Below are 21259 nucleotides of genomic sequence, written 5' to 3' on the forward strand. Positions count from 1 at the left end.
GCTGGGTTGTCTTAAAGTTTCCAGCTTCGCTTCCAGTTTAGCCAAAATGTCATTTGTTGGAGGAGCCACATTTAGAAACCCAGATTGAATTATGCCCTAGCATCTTTCTACTCTCTACTTGGGACAGTGGGACAGGGATCTCTTTCAGACAGTTGGCCACAGATGGAATCGAATCAACTTGTTGCTTCAATGGAATTCTCACAGTTACTGTAGCCTCGGTGAATGGAGAGCTAGTGACTGATAGTCTATTGTCATTACAGGAGCAAGCTAAGATGTTGAGCTGTTGAAAATCTGCCAAATGCATATGATTTTGCAAAACAAATAGCTGTCTTTACGCATAGTTATGCATTTACATACAACCAGGAATTGTTGTTATAAAAGAGGTATTTCTAGATTATTCTATTTTCTATGTTCTTGCACAATATATTGACATACGTTTGAACAGAGAAATGATGCAAACAGATATAGATGGAAAGAAGTTTTGACTGAAGTGAAATCTGTTTGCCTATACATCAGTGAGCCTATTTCTAGTCTCATTATAGTCAAATATATTTTCAGTACTATTTTTTTGTCTGAGGCATTTCTGCAGGCAGACTTAATAGCGGATGAACACAAAATAATGCCTTAAGCACAAAGCTGAAAATAACTGCATTGTCTACTAACTCAATAAATCATAATATGAAGTGTGCCTAGCCTGTAAAAGCAGGTCAGAGGCTTTACGTGCTATTGTGTACAGGCCACTGCCACTTTAATCAAATGTAACCCAGAGTGACAGGCTGGCTAATTAGAAAAGGCCAGCTTCATGTCATATTGACCTATTTGGACAGTTTTATTTACAGTTTACTTAACAGAGTTTAACCTACTACTTTACTAACAGTACGTAATAGCCTATTCATGCCTTTCCCTCTCTGGGTGGTGGGGAAAGTCATTTCAGTATGAAAAGTTGTACAAGCCTCTGGAGACAGAGTTATTATCAGGGTTGTTTCAATCTTTTTCCCTTTTGGCATGGGCATATTTCAGGAGAACAATGCCAGGATTCATCTGCCTCAAACTGTGAAAGAGTGGCTCAGGAAAATGTTTTCACAGATGAATTGGCCACCACAGAGTCCTGATTTAAACCTTCTGAATGTCTTTCGGATGTGTTAAAGAAGACTTTATACAGAGGGTCCAGTTTCCTGTTATTAATGAAAGATCTTGGCAAAAAAAGAATACAACTCTGGACAAAAACAAATGTTTTGTGCTTGCATAAGGTTGTTGAAATGATGCCATGGTGAATCATAGCGAAAAGCAGGCCAATGAAAAGCAACTTTTTTTGGTCTGGCAGTGTGCATAAGTCAAAGTCTGACCTGGCGACTGGCTACAGAAGGTCAGCTTTATGCCATGCTCTCCTGTGTGTGCTTACAACAGCACATGGTCTACATTCAGCTGTCATTTTTGCACACTGGGAGATATGCATACAAAATAAAAATGAATACAAGTAGGTCAAGTTGAATTGTTTATATGTCTCTGGCATACAGTATAGAAAGTCATGTAATAATTTCTATCTCTCATGCCTCTTTGTCAGTCTTATGATAAGTCACAGGTTTTATGATCAATAGAGCTGTGAGATGTGTATGAAACTAAACAAGTGGCAGAGTGAAAGATGATGACATCTCTTTTTCTCCCTCTGTCTCTCAGCCATTATTCTGTCCCTCCATTTCTTTTCTTTCTCATCTGTCATGCTCCCTCTCTCTTTCTCCATCTGTTTGTGTCTCTCATTCCCCTCTCTCTGCTCACTTTGTTTTTTCCTTTTCATGCTAGTCCAAATGTCTCTCTGTTTGTCTCTTTCATTCCCTTTCTCTCTCTCTCTCTCTCTCCTTCTCTCTCCCAGGTTCCTTTGTCACCTACCACAGTGATAGACAGAGCTTTGTCTGAGTCAGAGCTCCCCGCCCACCAGTCTCCTCAGTTTCCTGTTATAGGAGGTCTTTTGATGCTCAGTGCAGCAGTGACATGAGTGTGCGCGCACACACGCTCACACACACACACACACACACACACACACACACACACACACACACACACACACACACACTTATCTGTGTCGGCGTAGGAAGCCCTTCTTGACACCCGGCACCCACAGTCGGAGGTCTTATTGTACACCAAAGCCGCTGTAACTGATACTTTTGTGGAATGCAGAAACTACTGGTGCTGGCTTTACATTCTGACAGATACCAAGAACAGACCACAGTCACTCTGAAGAAAGGGAAAGACATTGCTACTGTCCTTGTTTCTTTAATCAACATCTTATAATTTAGCATGTTGCATTCAATCTTAATCAGATATATCTGCCTGGCTGTCCATTATTTTGCATGTGTTCTCTACATACATAGTGATAAGTCAAGTCAAGTCCATTTATTTTATAGCACATTTAAAAGCAACAGCATTGCACCAAAGTGCTTTACATAAATTAATAACAACAACAACAACAACAACAATAATAACAACAACAATAACACTAATAATAATGAATACAATTAATAATAATAATAATAATAATAATAATAATAATAATAATAAACTGTTAATAGGCTAGGTAAGTAAGGAAGATAACAAACTTAAAAACTCAAAGATAACAACAAATGGCCCTTGTAATAATACTAATGAACATTAAATAAATAAATAAATAAATATTTGGGGATACCACTGCAATGGTAGGTTAGCCTAGTGAAGTAAAGCAGTCAGATAGCTGTCCATCACAGAGGGTGGATCGCATATTCATAAAGGAATGTTGTTATATACACCCTGGGTGTGTACACCTTTTCACAAAAGAGTTGGGTGGAGGAGACGCTTTAATGTGACACCACTGAAGACCATTGTCAGTGTTAATCTGACCGTGACTCAGTATGTCTGTGCGTAGGACCATCTTTTTAGGACCATTTTATTCTGTGGCCCCCTGTGTTCAAATTGTCTATAAAGTCATAACGTAATTGAATTGATATATGTTTAGGTCATTTACTGTAAAGCAATGTCCTCCTCTGTTTGCATTGTAATAAGAATACGTATTCTTACCATTTTGACCAACAGGGGGCACTAGACAACAAGAAATAGACAGTGATATGTTTTTCCTCTCTCATCCACAGCTCATTGAGAGAAAACTCTGCTGCACACATGTATCATATTACAAACTTTACAAGCTCACAGAAGGACATTCTTCTTAATTAGCTGAATGAGATGATAGCCTCTTTTGATATCCGTGCACACAATTAGAACAACTGAAATGTTCCGCAGTGATTAAAACTAGCATGAAGAAAAAAAGAAAAGCTCAGAAACAACCTTTGTAATGATGAGCATGATAATGGTGTTCATTAGTGCAGTAGTGATAATGTAAAATGACACAATATTAGTGACTTGTTATTGCAAAGAGCGGTCATTAAAGTGCTCCTAAAATATTAGCACAAAAGTTCATGGTGAAGAGCTTGGGGGTTGTTCTGGTGTCTCATGACAGTCGTGGATACTCCAGACGCATGTGAATTAATCTGAGACAAATGTGCGAATGAGAACAAATGTGATAGATGTCCCAGGCTTGTGAAATCTACACTGACAAATATGTTCTTATTCAACTGCTTGGGGGTTAGAAGGCCATATCATCATCATTTATGGTCTAGAATATTCCTCCAGAAATCTTTAAATTCATAAATATTCTTCAGCAAAAACCTTGGATACATATCCCCTCTGCGTCTGGGACGTTATGATGAGATCTTTCTTCAAGAGTGATAGCTGGACAGATTTGAATGGAGATATTTCCTGCGCCGGGAGAAGAGCGGAGAAAAAGAATCGCCTCCCAATGGACAAAGTGCTCTCTGCCCGTGACAGTTGAGATCGGATAAATGGTTTTCTGTCGGCTGGATTGATCCATGGGGCTAGGAAGTGTAACCCAAGACCTGCTGTATATATCATAAGTCAAGCTTGGAGGAACGGCAGTTGAGTTTCCCCTTTGAGGCTCATCTAGAAAAAGGTGGCTTTGGAGAACAACCATTACTATGTAGCCCTCAAAGAAATCCCAAACCTGAATTGAAACATGACACAGTTTGATGAGATAATGCTATTGTTCCCTAAATGGAGATTCTAAATATTCCAACATCATACTTATAATTGTGTGTTGCAGCTTAGTCAATGGCAGGTCAATCAATTGTCATTACAGACTATACAGAGCACAATGGATACTATTGCTTCTCAGGAAGCGACTTGACCTCTTGACCTTTTTATACTGATCCACTGCCCATTGCACTTGTTGTCTGGGTTGTCTGCGTTGACTCTACAATTTCCCTTTTCTAGCTCGTATTTGTTTCACACCTCATCTAGTTGCACCTGTAATACCATAGTAGATGGAACACAAACACCACATTCACTGAAACTCCATGGAAGAATCATGCCTCTGCAAGTAAAACGGCAAACCCGCCTGAGATTAAGGCAAACCCGCCTGAGATTAAGACTCTGCCCATTCATTTTAGTGTAGTGTGATTCCAACACAGCTCTTCTTCTTTCATCTTTATCTCATTAGAGACGCATAGGAAGACACAGCCCAGCACTTCAGATAAATTCTTTTCATCTGTGGCGTGTTTTTAAAGTCGCCATTAGGAGATACAATGTAAAATTGAATTACGGTCATTGTCGTTTGAAACAGAGAGGGTGCTCGTGCATGTAGGACTCTGACCATCATTAGCGAGGCTCATCATGCAGTCCCATTGTCATTCCATTGTCATTTCGCTGCATATTTTATTACTGGTAATGGTCCTAATAAATGTCCTACAAATGTTATTAATATTATGAAAAAAAGCATGTAGGTTAAGTGAGGACAAGATGGAGTTATTGTAGTAACACAATTCATCTGATGCTGCAGGATGTTTGGAACCCCTGGGTATATAGACTGTCTTCTAGTTGAGATTATAAATTGTATCAGTGTTTTACCAAATGTGGTATTTCAACCCAAACAGCAAGTAACACACTCAAACTCATGTGGGCAGGTATCAAGTCATGACCTATATAATCTCTCTATAGCTGTTTCACTCGAAAATACTGTAGTTTCCACTGTCTGTTACCATTCAGGAAAAATGATGTACTCAAATTTGCCTTATAAATTACCCCTGAAAACATGCCAAAGTGGGCCCTTAATTTGTAAAACAGGCCCTTGATGCCATTTTAAGGTGTGACCCCTTAATATACATTTAAGGTGTCAAGTTAGGGGTTCCCTTTATCTGTTATGATTAAGCACAATAAGGAATATCTTAATTTCATTTTAAGGTGTTAATTCAGGGATTCCTTGATTAAGGGGGGAAATTAAGGGAAAATCAAAAAAGTAAGGGATACATTCAGTAGGCTTTTCTCCTTAATCAACCTTAAATCTGCAGTTGGCAAGTCTGACAGATTGAGGGGACTTAGCCAAAATTGTGAATGTTCACATATCTCATGCCCCTCCCCCACTACCACCTAGGTCAAGGTCAAGGTAACTTTATTTATTATGTTCTCACCTAGCACCCGCTCATCGAGTTTGTGCTCGTCAGAGCGCACCAGACTGTGATTGACAGTCAGATCTCACACAGCCCGGCTCTGATTGGACCAGAAGAACCAGGAGCTGTGGATTTTTGCAAAACAAATAACAGGGTCTAGGTCAGGGGTCGGCAACCTTTTTTGCCTGGAGAGCCACTTTTAACCAAATGTATTATTTTTTTCATCTCAGAAGAGCCACATAAAGACAGTTACAAGAAAAAGTTTGGATATTTAACGTACAGTACTTTCATTCAACAGAGGATTTTTAAATACATTTTCTACTAGTTGTGCAAGTAACTTAAAAAATGTAAAGTGGAATGACAGAAGTATAGGCCTTAGGCTTCCCATGTAGGCTAAACACCACACCCTATTTTTCCAGTGTCCTTTGGTATGCAAAGTAACATCATAGCTAATGTAGCAGGCAGACTGCTTGCTTGCTCTTTCCTCCTGGTCTCTCCTGGCCCCTCTGCTAATGAGTGGGTGGGGCTAATCATTCAATTAGGCCCACCATGTGCTACTTTAGGAGCTCTACAGCAAGAAGCTCTAGTTCCACTGTTTGTCCCTCGGCTGAGCACTGGGGTCTACCGACCATCAGGTATGTTGCTGCCCTAATGCTGTAGACTAAAATGTGCTTGGTTTAGCTAAACTCCATTTCTCTGTAGCCCTGTAGAGGGATGGATATGCTATCCTCATTTGCTGTCAGTGGGAAAATTGGCATAGAGAAGAATATGGGTATGTATAGCTCTAAAATAAATGGATGTTTGGGGAAATGGTATCAGGTTTGATGTATTTTGTTTGTCTTCCAGGTAGCACGGCTATTCCATCCGCGTTGCCCTCAGCGTAGGTCGTGCTGCTGTCTTGTCTTGTTTTAGTTTTGTTTGGTTTCTGTTTAGCTTTGCTTGCACTTGGCAACTGCCTGCATTGTACTTGTACCCTTTTGTTTTACTTAGTTATAGAGTCTGGGAGCAACAACTTTCAATTGTTTGTTAATTTGGCAGGCAGGGTTCTACGCTGGCGGGAGGCTAGTCAGTCACTTAGTGGGGGTGCAGTTAAGATGCACATTTTGGTGTGAATTATCAGAATGTTTGCTGTGGTCTGCGGTGTTACTATTTCAGCTTTCTTGCTGTGCGTGTGCATGTGTGTGGGCTCTAAGGCACATTATCAGTAGTCTGCATCCCCCCAGGTAAGTTCCCCTATGAAACCTGTGTTAATCGTGATCAATTTTAAAGTAAAAGAGCAACAAGAGAACATAATAAATATTTTTGTACTTTCCTAACTCCTATTAGTCTTGTCTTTTTGCAGCTATCCCCCCCCCTTCCTTTTCCCTTGCTTCAGTTCAATAAACTTGGTCATGTTGTCCCTGGAATTCACGTCTCTGCCTATGAACCTGTGTGCAATTGTGTGTTCTCTTAACTCATTCCCTGGGTGCTAGGCCCAGGCTGGCATAGTCTGGCTACAGCGATTGGCTGTTAGTGCCGCTTTCCCTCTTTGAAAACTTCGCCCTGCTACACTAACAACACAACACTCAATTTTCGTTTACATGTCATTGGCGAAATTGAACATTAGGCCTACCAGAGATTAGATTTGGTGATGGCCTTGGAGTCTGGCTGGCTCATATTCAGTGAGCTGAAGTTTATGCAAGAATTAAGGCTGTCACCATTTAAGGGCAACTCCATGCAAAACTGTCCATAACGCCAACTAAATACCATGGCATTGTGTTGGCGTTATGGATGTGACAGTTTTGCGCGGAATTGCCCTTAAACGTAAAGCGCAGGTTTGTCTTTATATTTTTCATATGTGAAAGATTTCTCACATGCAGGTGGAACCGAACAGAGTTAACACAGCAATACTAACTCGTTGCAGTGTGCGATATATAACGGGCAGCATTTCGCGTTTTCAGAATCAGTCTTCGGATGGAAACTTTCCCATTTCAGCCTTGTGTTTGTGCTCGCAAGCTGTGCTCACTGACGTTTCCTTTTTGACATTTTCCTTATCTAGCCTACAGCAAGCGCACACATCAACAATAACAATTAAAGTGTTCTCGTTGACTGAAATGGAGGGAAATCTGTGATTTTGTTGATATTGACATGGCAACGAACCGCGAATGTAACAATATTGTGCAGGCTACGGTTATGGATATTAGGCTACATTTAATACGCAATATTACATTTTGAAAATTAACGAACTATAATAAATACATTTTAATTAAATACTCATTAAGTATTTTCAAGAGCTGAGCTGCATCAGAGGGATCAAAGAGCCGCATGCGGCTCCGGAGCCGCGGTTGCCGACCCCTGGTCTAGGTGGAGGTAGAAGTGCAGGGTTTTTTTCTAAAATCGGATGATTTAGGTTCTGTCAGAGCATAGTGTCAGTTTCAGTGAATATGAAAAAAAAAATCTGGCCAACTGCAGCTTTAATCTATGCACATTTCTACTTAAAAGGTACTTAATTATAGAACGGTTTTAAGGTCAAAAGTCAGGCATTTATAAGGGGTAAAATTAAGGGGTTTTGTTTCGTAGTGATTACAGTTAATCCTCTGCCATGACTGGTAAAAGAATGATGGAATCTTACTCACTGTATCAGTTTTATCCCAGTTTACTGCACTTATTTTAGTTTGTTATTACTGTTGTGTTATTTAGTTGTCACATTAGCATGATATGTTGGCATTGAATTCTGGGTAAAATCATTATCATGCATGCACAAGCTTTAACATATTTGCTCATAAAAGTACTTTTATCCCTTGTGATACAGTATGCGTGACATGAAGAGAAAACAAGCCAAGCCCAGAAAAATAACCTGCTTTAAAACAAGAGCCACAAGGCTGTTTCCAATATTAGAACAACAACAGGCTTGAAGAAGGAACAAGGAAACAAAATGATGAAGCATAGGACTGGACTCTCAAACAAGATATAAGAGAAAGAGAGAAATAAAGAATGCTACACATAAAAGATGGAAAAACTATAAACAAAGTTAACAAGGAAGGGGATAATGCATATGGGAGCTGGGCTAGCATACAGTGGCCTGAAAAGTTGTGGGTTACTTTTCCTGCCTTCCACCATTGTGCCCTTGAGCAAGGCACTTAACCCAAAGTTAAGCCCTTGGCCCTTCTAATGTAAGTTGCTTTGGATAAACATTTCTGATGGAACAGTTCTCTGGTTCCCATGGAGGAATACAATAAAAGCTCTGAAAATGATGTTTCGTAATAACACCACAATTTTCCATGTTTAGAGATCTCAACCCATTATACTGCTTCCCCAACACACATACTGTACACACACACACACACATGCACACATTTTTTCTTTTGTTGCTCAGTATGGAAACAAGTGTCTGCAGGAGTACATTGTTTGTTTGTTTTTTCCTCCCTGCCCAGCGTCAGGATTGAGAGGAGGCGAGGGGAGGCTTCTCTCTGCTCTCCATCCCTCCCATTATGCGTCAATCTCTCATTACGGGTCTCCTGGGCCATAATTGCATGATAGCAGCGGCGGGGGCCGAGTGGAGTGGCCAGTGCTTGAGTGCAGTGGTGGAGTAGAGCAGAGGTGGACGCTTCATCTGTTGGCCTCCCATCAGGTAGAGAGGAGAGAGAGAGAGAGAGAGAAAGAGAGAGAGAGAAAGAAGCTCACAATGGCAGGACCTGTTGAATTAAAGGGGCATTAAGCATGGGGGCTTCTGAATTATTGATGCAGTATTGCATCCCTCAGGCCATTACGACTCTGTGCCCCTCTCTGCCTTTCTCTCTTTCACACACACACACACACACACCCTCAGACACACACACACACACACACCCTCAGACACACATACACACACACACCCTCAGACACACACACACACACACACACACACACACACACACACACTCCAACTTGCTCTCTCTCCCTTTCTCTATCTTCCTCTCTCAGTCTCTCATTCTCTTGCTTTACAGTTCTCTCTCTCTCAAACACACACACACACACACACAATTTCAGATGCACTATATTGACGTGGCAAGAGGTACAATTTATTGCTGGAGCATTAGTGGGAGGTAATAAAAAGATGGTAACAGCAGAAACACAGCACAGATAATGGCACATACAAACACATGTATTTCCTGTGCTGCAAAATTACCATGGGGAACTGTGAGTCTATATGAATGCGCATGTGTCTGTGTAGCTTCTGTTTGTGTGTATGCTGGAGGGTTTTCTGACGAGCTGCAGTATTCTTTACACATCCTTATGCTCTTTACTGTAAATCCTTATGTGTGTAAATAAGACGATATCCTTGGCTTATCACTGAATTTCTGAAAATAATCGAACAAGTGAAATTGTTTCCCATTTGGATAGAGTATTTTTTAAGTATTTAGTTTTTTGGGGCATATGTCCACATTGCCTTGGCTGCAGGGGGAGAACAAAATGCCCTTTCTGCAGCAGATTGCTCTTTGTAATTTCCTTTGTAAAAGCCTGTGATTACTGGCCACAGTCATTTTTTTTCCTCTGGTGTAAACCAATCCAGTCAGGTATACTAAGGTGTGTTTTGTATTCGGAGCCAAACAGGATTGAATTGTCCTCTGTTGATCGTTTGTGGCCGGGCTGCAGTGGAAAGCCCCGGGGCTGATTACCCTTATTTGCATTAGTTTAGACAGAGCCCGAGGAACAGAGGATTGAGACAACTGTATGTTCATCTCTTTTGTTGTTTTCTTTTCTCAGACTTTCAAAGTATAAGATATAAAGTTGTTTATCTTTAGCTTCCCCATCTCTCCCTCTTTTCCTTTCTTACTCTTTCCTTCACCTCTCTCTCCCTTTGCCTTTTTCTCTCCATCCATCATCCATTCATCCATTTCCTAGACTCTCCCTTCCTCCCTCCCTCCCTCTCTCTCTCCTTCTCTCTCTCTCTCCACCAGTCTTCATCAGGTCTTTGGAGCAGACAGGGGCGAGGTCAGGGAAAGTACCACCGTGTCTTTTACAGTCCCCAGTTATATTTTAGGCCCAGAGACCAAGAGATACACTCAATGCCCCGCTGCTCTTGTCCAGGCTTTTTATGTCCCACCCAACTTCCAAGGTGAGAGTGGACATAGACGGAGGCAGGTGGCCAAGCAGGCAGGGCGGGGAACTAGAGCAGAAAATATGCCCCCAATTACAAGGAGACACCCGTTCTTTGTTAATTCCTGCAACCATATGAAACTGCATTAGTACATTACAGCCCCATTCAGTGCATCCTTTTTGGCAAAGGCAGATATTGCAGGAATGCATCACACAGAGAGGGGCTTTATCTGCAGAAACACACAGCAGAGTCTTTCTACAAGACCCCAATATCACAAGTCTATTTCAGCCTGAGGAATTTCCTCATGCATATTTTAATCTACACCTACACCAATCTACGGTCACAATTTTTGGTTGTGATGATGGCAACATGCATCGAATTGGCATATGATATCTGGATTGATAATTACATCTATGGACCAATATTACTTGGCTTCAGTTTTGCAAATAATGCTGTACTATTTGCATTGAAATGATTCATCATATTATACTTGTTTTCACTCTTTTCAATTTGGGCAAGGCAGTGACCTAAGTAGCAAAGAAGACCTTCACACACAGAAGCAGTAGCCTACCTCTGCAAAAAATAACAAAGTCTATCTTAAACGCAGGAGACTTGATAAAAAATAAAACATGCATGCAATCCCCTCTTCATATATGCTGAAATAAACTTTCTTGAGTCAGTATGAAATCCAAATTGCTTTGGATGTATCCATGTCATGCCTGGGCAACTGCATATCTGCCAGCCCAGACCCCCTGCCTCTCTGCCTATGCCCTGGCTTCATCGGCCTGCCAGATGGATAGATAGCCAAGCTCCAATGAAGCCTTGTTTCTTCACTGATGTTAACAGCTGTTGTGTCATAAATGTCAAAAATGCATTAAGCCCAATGGTGCTAGTAACCTTGGTAATTTTGTGCAAAGTAAGTGATAGTAATTTTACATGGATTTATTCAGGAGTTTGACAAATGTTCATGCTACACGATGTGTGCTTATTGGAGATAACCCAGCCATGTAGCTGCCCCAAGATAAGACATAGCCTACAACAGATAACTCGGCAAACTGGGTTGAGGAATTTCTAGATATTAAAAAACATTAGTTTCATTATTTTTCCACAGGGTGGCGCCAGTTTACCACGATGATAAGCCCGTCATCCCCGATGACTCAAAGTGCCGCTTGAAGTGCACCACTCCTCTGATGAGAAAATCTTGCCTTTCGTTTTCAACATCTCGGTACGCACGCGTAACCAACTCTTTCCCCGAGATGACTCCAGTAGCAAAAAGCATGCCGCTGAAGTTAAACGAACAACAATGCTGGATATACTGTTTCACTACTCTGATCCTAACATAATTTCAGCGAACCCTATGTTGCAAGTGTGAATTATAAGTCGTTTTGAACCGGGAACTTGTAAAGCCAGCTTGAGCTGAGGAACTTTGCCAGCCGCTGCTTTTCGCACCTGACGCACTGAGACGGGAGTTTGGCCAAGCGTGGAAATCTTAATACAGACTTTTCTTGACTCAGGGATCGCACGGTAAAGAAGGTTAACAATCTAACAATTCCAGTAGTTTTTTTCCTTAGGTGATGGTTTTCTTCCGGGCGGTTTTGCGTAAAGGAAAATATTTTTCTCAGATGCTACCCTGTTCTTTTTGACAATGGAAAAGAAATGAAGGAGGCATCTATCTGGATCAATTAAGAGCATTACGACAGGTAATTATAAATCCACTCTTTTCGAGCGTTTCTAATTGTCATTCCTGTCTAGTTCAGACAGTCATTATCTGTTGTTAGGTAGGGTTTGTGGAAGCAAACGTCGCAGCGAAACAGTAGACGTATGAACCTGGGCTGTCTGTAAGTCATATCCAAAAGCTTAAATTGCGACTGGAACTGAGTAATTTCCTTGAAGTATGAAAAGCGTGTTTTATATTGAACATGAAATCATAATTCTCCTGCCTTAGAAAAGAGAACACACGTTTTAAGAGGACATAAGCTACATGAAAATCCCCCAAAACAATGTACTTCATTTAGAAATGCGCTTAATGGTCTGGCCAGGTGTAAAAGGCATATTATGACTATCTATTAAGCTTAGGCAATTGTGTTACAAATATAGCACTGTTGCTTGTGTTGATGTGCTGTTCAGACGTGTTTATTTGTTTGACATGCTCCATAACTCATTTTGACCACATAGCACGACCTGCAGTGCGCGGTATACCACGTCATACGTACATGCGTTGTATGCATGATTGTGAATTTCTTGTATTGAAAAATGTATGCTTGTCATACATACAGTCTATAGCACATTCTACCGTCTATATCATGTGTAGATGTATTGAATCATATCAACAGCAGATGCTGGGATTAAAACTCCCTTCAAAGGCAAGAGGAAGGAAGGTGTTTTTACTCCATTTTGGAACACATTGTACCTGCTTCTTAAACTGCTGGCTGCAGCAGAGGTTATGTATAAGTAAATGTAAAATATAATAGTTCTCCAGTTTACTACTATATTATTGTATCAGACAAGTTAGATTTTTTGTTTGTTAATCGGTCTCTCTGGAAAGCTGAAAGCTCATCACCTTCAGGTATGGGCTCACACCCCACAGCCTTTCAGCTGGGCTTTGGGTATGGGCTACTGAATCTAGCTCTGAATATCGGAGCCTCAATACCAGCAGTTATCCTATTCCAGTCTAAATATGATCATGGTACTATATGTAATAGGAAACTGTGGATATAGGAGGAGGTAGAGAGTGGTGTATTTTTTTTTTACTTTCCCTATAGTGAAACCCGTGGCCCTGGGAGTTGATATCACCTACCCACATCTTGTCGACTTTGGGTGGTATGTTTGACCACTTACACAGCCTCAATTCTATAATACTCTCTCCCGCTGTAATATAATCTGCGCTCAGTGGGCGATATAAAAAGGTTTAGAGGAGAGGTTCTCCAAGGGGCCCGTGAAACCCGCCGTTACTCTGTGAAAGGCGCGGACAGTGGTCTCGCGGAGAGGAAAAAAGCCCTGCCTTATCTCCACCACAGGCTCCTCATCATTACGCGTGCACTCTGCGCCTCTTTTCTTGTGATCCCCTCCCTCCTCTCTCCTCTCCTCCTCATACCCTTCTCACTCTCCTCTCTCTCCACTCTCATCTCTATTCTTTCATCTGCCCTTCCCTTCCCCTGTCATGCCTGGCGCGGTCAGCTGTTTTTTTTTTTTTTGCAATTAGTGCTATCATCGCATTTCCTCCTGCTGAACAGTGACAGTAATAACCTTACGGCTCTCGTTGCGCGCGGATACTCTTGTGCCGTGATTAATTGAGAGAAGGTGCTGTAGATCTTCTCTTTCACACCCTCGTGACAAGTGACCCATTACTGTGTTTTATAGATTGCCGTCAGCAACCCTTGAATGTGCCGATGGCCCTGTGTTCGGTTGATTTTTTATTGTGGCGGTGTTATTTGTGGGAATTGCTGACGGACAGAGCAAAGGCCACCCTCGGCATTATTTGATTATTTCGACGAAGTCTGATTCGTGATGAAGGACTAGTCTCTCCTTTTTGTCAGTGTATCAGATTTAAAAGACACTTAATCCAATTTATCACATGAAGGGACACGCCAAGTGTGTCAACATCGGCATCTCCGAGTGAACAATATTAAATGAAATTGACTGCAGCTACAGAACATTATATTAGTGCTTTGGCAAATCTAGTTTTGGGATGACCTACACCACATTGTTTGGTAGCATAGTCCAGCCATTCGAACAGACAGCCTGATGTTTTCTGCAAAGTTCGAGTATTGCAGCATATTGCAGCACATGTGAACTTGCTGATTAATCCCCACTTACACTTTTTTTCAACCTGAACCCTGTCCACCTAATAAATTCTTGCTGTCAAATACTCATATGACCTGCAGGGTATGGATAGACGACAGCCTAATGCTGCAGGAGGCATGTTTTATGGTCTTATAAAGAGGGGTCAATGCATTTGGCTGCGGCACTAATAGGATGAAGAGGAAATCCTGCAGCTTTCAAGGTGCTAATGCTGTAATGCAGAACATTTTAGCTCCCGAGATCAAATGCTGCAGAGCACCTCCTAATGGGAGGCCTCTGACTTAAGCATTATCTCATTCACTTCACTGGGCGCTCTCTCTCTCTCTCCCTCTCCCTCTGTGTGTGTGTTCCTATACACATGTAAGTGAAATCCATATTTTAGTCTCTCTTTCTCCTTTCCTTCTCTCTCGCTCGCTTGCTCTTTATCTCTCTTTATTTTCTCAATTGATCTCTCTCTCTTGCTCTCAAACATGTACACTCATCCTCTCTCTTTTTTCTTTTTTGTGTGTGTATGTATTGATGTATCAGTTTGGGGAAAAGAAGGATGTGCTCATATTCGTATATGTGTTTTGTTGAACATTCAAAAGAGCTTGCATATGCGTGTTTGAGCACACCTACTGTATGTGTGGTGCATATATTTGTCTGTACAAGTGTGTGTGTGTGTGTGTGTGTGTGTGTGTGTGTGTGTGTGTGTGTGTGTGTGTGTGTGTGTGTGTGTGTGTGTGTGTGTGTGTGTGTGTGTGTGTGTGCGTGCGTGTTTGAGTACATGTGTGTAAGTGTGTGTCTGTCTGTGTCTGTCTCAGCCTCATTTCCTTATTCTGTTGGTGTGCTCCCTGCTGCTCAGGGGCCTATGTGAGAGGAAGTGATGTAAGCTTCAGGGGTGATCTCTGACTGGGCCTCAAATCGATCGCTCAGGTAACAGATGTACAAGGCAGTATGTGTGTGTGTGTGTGTGTGTGTGTGTGTGTGTGTGTGTGTGTGTGTGTGTGTGTGTGTGTGTGTGTGTGTGTGTGTGTGTGTGTGTGTGTGTGTGTGTGTGTGTGTGTGTGTGTGTGTGTGTGTGTGTGTGTGTGTGTGTGTGTGTGTGTGTGTGTGTGTGTGTGTGTGTGTAAGGCAGCTGCATGGCTTTGCAGTATGTGCGTAAAGTCAGCCTCCTTCCTGACACCTTCAGAGATGTGCTAGTAAGACATTCTATGTTTTTTAGCTCCCTTGCTAACATGCCCACCTCCCAACTCCAGGAGCTGTTGGGGGGTTCGAGACAGGGCAGGTACAGGGCTGACCCGCGCAGTCGGTCAAACACAATGCAGTTACACATAAGCTTACTGATGCTCTCTTGGGCTGGATGGATGGGGATGGAAGATGCGAGAGGAGGGTAGTGGAGACCATGGGACATGTGGACCAGCCTGTGTACACACTTATCTGTCAATTATCTAGCCCAGAACCCAACCTCTCTCACCACCTCCTGTTCCTGTTTTTTGTACAGTGGACATGTACTGGGTGAACTACAGAAGCTATGGACTATCCACGCCTTTTTATCTACGAGATAGCCCATAAGCAAGCCTCCATCTACGGCTCTTATTCTTATAAATAGTAGGGGAGCACATATGGTCCAGTCTACTTTAAGCTGCCAGGAAATGTCTTCCAGAACCTCTGTTACTTTGCAGAAGTATGAATGTGAGAAAACTCCTGTAAGACGTGTAAATGAGTATAATCATTTTTCATATGCTTTTAAAGATCCATTTGAGGTGGTAAGCCACTGTGTGTGGTTGTCTGCTGTAGGCTGTAATGCAGTATAAAACCATGTATAACTGCAGGCACTGTGTCTGAAAGAAGTCGGACGTCTCACGTGTACATGTACCGCTGATCCTTCCATTTTAATTAATCTGCGTGAAGTTACAGTCTCACTCTCGCCTTGTCCTTCTCCTCCTCCGTAGTGGCATCTTTCCATCTCTCGTGTTATCATTAACACTTTCACGAACAAACCCTGTGTCATACGCATATTCGCACATTCAAAAAGTCACATAAGCATGCACGTGGACACACACACACACACACACACACACACACACACACACACACACACACACACACACACACACACACACAGACACACACACAGACACACAAAGACAATCTGATGGTTTTGTAACTCGGTGGATGTACGGAAGCAAAGATCATCTCTCTTTATGACATCCCCAGCCCAAGCCAGCCACCCTTACCCCCCCCCCCCCCCCCTCCTCTCCAGGCTCCCAATGGTGGGAGCCGTGACAGCTCATAAGGGCTTCAGCTTATTCTGCTTTCCCTGGTGAGAGGGGGTGGCACAATAACACAATCCCTTGTGTTAGACAACATTGTGAAGCGCTGGCCTAAGAAATGCCTGCATGAATGTGTGTGTTTGTGTGATTGTGTGTGGGTGTCTCTGTGCATGTGTGTGCATTTGTGTCAGTGTGTTTGTGAGTTTGTGTGTGTCTATGTATCTTGTTTGTGTGTATCTTCTGGTGTCTCAGAAAAAAATTGAGTTTCTATTATTAGATTCGGGGAAAAACATCCACCCTGTTTGCTTGCTTGAGCTTTAAATTTAGTATGATTTGTATCATAGCTATAATTATGATATTGTATTTAGTTATATTTAGAAACATCTCCTCATCCTCCCAGCCAACCAATAGGCCTGGTTGATAGTTCACGTTCACCAGACGGTGTCGTAAGCAAGGTAAATGCATGCGGGCCGATCGGCGCATTGTGCTGCGGTAATGCCGCTCTGCTGCTCTCCGGTCGAGTGATGAGACATGAGGCAACACGTCAGGACAGGACGAGGCGACGCAAGCACGCGAGACCAGAGAGAGAGAGAGAGCGAAGGAGCGAGAGAGAGCAGCCCATGTTTTATAGATGCCATTTAAACGAGCGTGCCCAAGACCCGGCAGCCTGCAATGAACTGTAACCACGACAAAACACCAAGACAATAAACAAACAAATTGGTTGCCTGGGAGCCCGCAAAATGCCCCCTCCGCTCACACACTCGCCACTAACAACAAGATCCAGCCGAGCAGTGATGGGATTAGGCTGAGAAATGCAAGCCTGTTTTTGAATTTATATTTCATGCATGCATGTCATTGGAGGTTTGTATGTGTGTATGTATGCTTAGGTGTCTGTGAATGTGCGTGCATGCATGTGATGTTTGATGTCTGTGCATGTGACTGTCTGTTTATGCGTGCATGTATGTGGTCTGTGTGTGTGTGTGTGTGTGTGTGTGTGTGTGTGAGTGTGTGCACAAATGCTTTCTTCCTACTGCTGCTTTTGTTATTGTTGTTGCTGTTGTGTGCAGGTGACATTAGAGATGTACTTTCCCTCACACATGCATGAACAAAAGGGCCCAGACACTTCCACACTTGGCGATGCCTTCGCCTGTCCAGTCCCCCTCCTCTGGTGGTAGGTAGCCAGTGCCCTGGGGGCCCGATGAACAGAACCGCTATATGGCGTTGTTGTGAATCGCTGTGTAAACAGATTGTGAATCGCCCGTGGGGGCTGCAGCGTGCCTCTCTGGACTCCATTTCTCCCTCCCGCAATACCGGCCGTTTTTTAATATACAGTAGCTGGCCCGGAGCGGCCTCGGACACTGCAGGCTCTCTGGCTAGCCGCAGCCTCGGTCTGCGTAACAATGGATTTTTGTCAGTCCCCCCCCCCTCCAAAAAAAAAATCTTGGTGTTTGCGTGATAATGCTCCCTTGCCTGAGTCGCTTCTTTAAAAGAGCCACTCGATGTAAAAAAGAGGAGAGCACATACATTACATTCAAAGCCCATTTAGTGGACCTGTGCTGGACCAAACTGACGTTTTGCTGAAGCAGCGTCTTCTTCAAAGATAGCAGCTTGCCTGTTAGGGATATTTTAGGTGAAGAATTTGCACCCTCCCCCCCCTCCTTGATATGCAGACTAAGGTTGTGAGTTGATTCAGCTGTCAGTTAAAACCCAGACCGTTTGTTTCACAGTTTTGTGAAGATGCTGAATGCAATCTTCCCTGTTCTAGGACACTGTTTTAATAGCTTTTGCACATGTGTTGGTCAGGCTGTTAGCTGTTTAATAGTGTGCAGGTGGTGGTAATGGGTTAATTAAACCACACACACTCTGGTGTTCTTTAAAAGGGCCAGGGTTTTTAAACTGAACTGTGTTCAGTTTTTTTACGAAACAATATCTTGACAGTTTTTATCTTTTTTTCTAGCAAGACGAAGACAGTGAAGATACTGTTGTGCTTTCATTTTGAGACAGATGCACTCATAGGCAGTACCCTATTACATACTGTAGCTACCAGCATGTCCACCAAAACCATGCATCTGCCTTAATGCACGGATCTCGTTAGTTTAATTTTTTTTTAAAATCACAAATACATTGGAGGAAGCGTAGACGAAAAGTTACCTTGAGAAAAGGCATGTGTGGTGTGAGGGAGTCAAATGTGTCCATTGTGTGAGTCTCACGCTCAGTGCATGAGAGTTGGCAGCAGGGGCGCCGCTACGAGGGGGAAAGTAGTTAGAATGATTCTAAGGGCCCAGCACTGACAGGGGGCCCCCAGAGAAGAGCCCCCCCCCCCAATACTACTATTATTCGATTCCCTGGCAGGTGTAATAGAAAGAAGCAAAATTTCAGTGAATATTTCACGTCTTATCAAAGACTGGCAGCTGTTAATAGTGATGTTTTTTGCCTCAAAAATAAAGCCAAGACACGTCTGTGAACTTAAGGATTTTAATTGCATGCTGTGATGCTGTCAAAAAAAAAATAGTAACCTCATAACCTTTGTTGGTTGCATTTTTTTTTTGACGACGCAATGTTGAAATATTTTCACATGAATATTTGACATACAAGGTTTCCACCTGACAGCAGCGAATAGTAACTTCTACTGATGCCTTCATAGTCACACTACAGAATTGTATGCATGTTTACGAAAATCCCCCTTTTTATGTCAAGTAAGCTCATTCTTTTTAGTGCTCTTTTGAGTGATGACACTCACACACACACACACACACACATGGCCACATGCATGATTCTTCTTGAAAATGGGCCATCTAGATCCTAATCAGCTACAAAGCCACAAAGTCAATAATCCATCACTTTTGATCCTCTTCCTTGACCTCCCTCTAAACCAGGGCCAGGCTGTGAGGTCAACAGATCTCTCTCTGTCAATACTATAATACAGGAAGAGAAAAGAGCACTGCCTTGTAACATGGCTGCTACATTGCCATCAAAGCTTTATGGGCCATTGACTACTTTAACATTCACAGCAGAGGCAGAAAGGAACGGCTTGGCAGGGGCATAGCTACACATTATGGGCTCTCTTAAAACTCTAAATCTCTGCTGTCCACATGGCCCAAATCTGTGGGATCTACTGTCCGACCTGAAGGTTTTGCTCCAGCAGGCACAGAGTCTTTCATGCCATGGCCCTCGGGCCCAAATGTCCTCCTCTTCACCAGCCTGGGTCAGACCTGTCCAGAACACAGAGGACACTCCAGCTGAAGTCCTCTCCCCTCCTCTCAATCCCCCCACTCCCAGTGGTGAGCTAAGCAAGAGAATCCTCCAGGCTGTCAATCAGACGGGCCAGGAGCAGCAGGAGGTTCTGGAACACTGGAGGAGAAAGCCTTAGCTTTTAGCTTTAGCGTGGCACCTTCTGCTGTTGGGTTAGCGGTTAGCAGTTAGCGTCAGTGCCCTTCGTGAATAGTCCCGCCGCCCGCTTCTCTTCTTCTCCTCCCTCCACTCCTCCCCTGCTTTCGCTGCGCTCGTTTGAGCGTGTCGGCAGCTTTGGCAGCTCTCACTCTCCACTCCTCTCCTCTCATTTCCTTTCACTCTTCCTCCCTCCCTCTCTCTCTCTCTCTTCATCTCTCTCGTATTATCTCATTTCCTCCAAAGACGACCTGCTCACTGAGCTCTGTTCCAAGCCTTTGGCATCACGGGTGTGAAAGGCACAAAGGAACGGGGGAACTTTATTTTTCCAAGAGACACATTTTTCTTGTCTTAGTAAAATCTTTACTCTCACAGGAAGACTGTAAGCAAGCCAGCCGTCAAGCTTCCCAGCCTGTCTCTATTTTAGCAGTTATATTCACGTGCCCAAACCGATATACATACACACTCACACAGTATACAGTCACATATAAGTATACACAAACATGCTAAGACACAAACACACACACATGCACACACACACAGACACACACAGACACACGCACACACATACAAACTGAGAGGCAGTTTCCATCTAGGAAGCTTGTGTCAAGCACCGCCCCATGCCTGTAATGATTATGTCGCTATTTGGGCTGAAAATTGCAATTAGTTGGAGTTAAAAAAAAAAAAAAAAAAAACTGAAGCTGTTATTTTTGATGCTTGTTATTTTCTTTCCAGGAGAGGCGAAGTAGAGGGCCAGCCTCCGCTGTGATTGCAATTAGGGGAAATGAGACACAATAAAACAAGCAATCATGTCAAAGGTTCCTCCTCTGGGACTCCAGGGGGGAGGGCTGGGGCTCTGGCCTAGGAGAGAGAGAGAGAGAGAGAGAGAGAGAGAGAGAGAGAGAGAGAGAGAGAGAGAGAGAGAGAGAGAGAGAGAGAGAGAGAGAGAGAGAGAGAGAGAGAGAGAGAGAGAGAGAGAGAGAGAGAGAGAGATGACTCCTAGGTAGCACTGGCTAGTATCTCTGTCATGTACAGAGAGAGAGAGAGAGATGTACCCCCCTCCCTTTTTATTTATTAATTATGGCATTTTTCTATTCTTTATTGGTCTTGTTGTGTGTTGTTGTATGTTACTATCAACACTGGCTTCAACACTATTCTCATACAGTCATGCTAATAAAGCAAATTTGAATTTGAGAGAGCAGTGACTTCTTGGTAGCACTGGCTAGCATCTCTGTCATGTGGCTGACACAGCCTTGTCATTAACATCTCAT

Source organism: Alosa pseudoharengus, unplaced genomic scaffold (genome assembly GCF_046254945.1).
Source record: "Alosa pseudoharengus isolate Yale_2024_CS ecotype anadromous, Long Island Sound unplaced genomic scaffold, YU_APseudo_1.1 YU_APseudo_1.1_scf_5, whole genome shotgun sequence".
Taxonomy (NCBI): Eukaryota; Metazoa; Chordata; class Actinopteri; order Clupeiformes; family Clupeidae; genus Alosa; species Alosa pseudoharengus.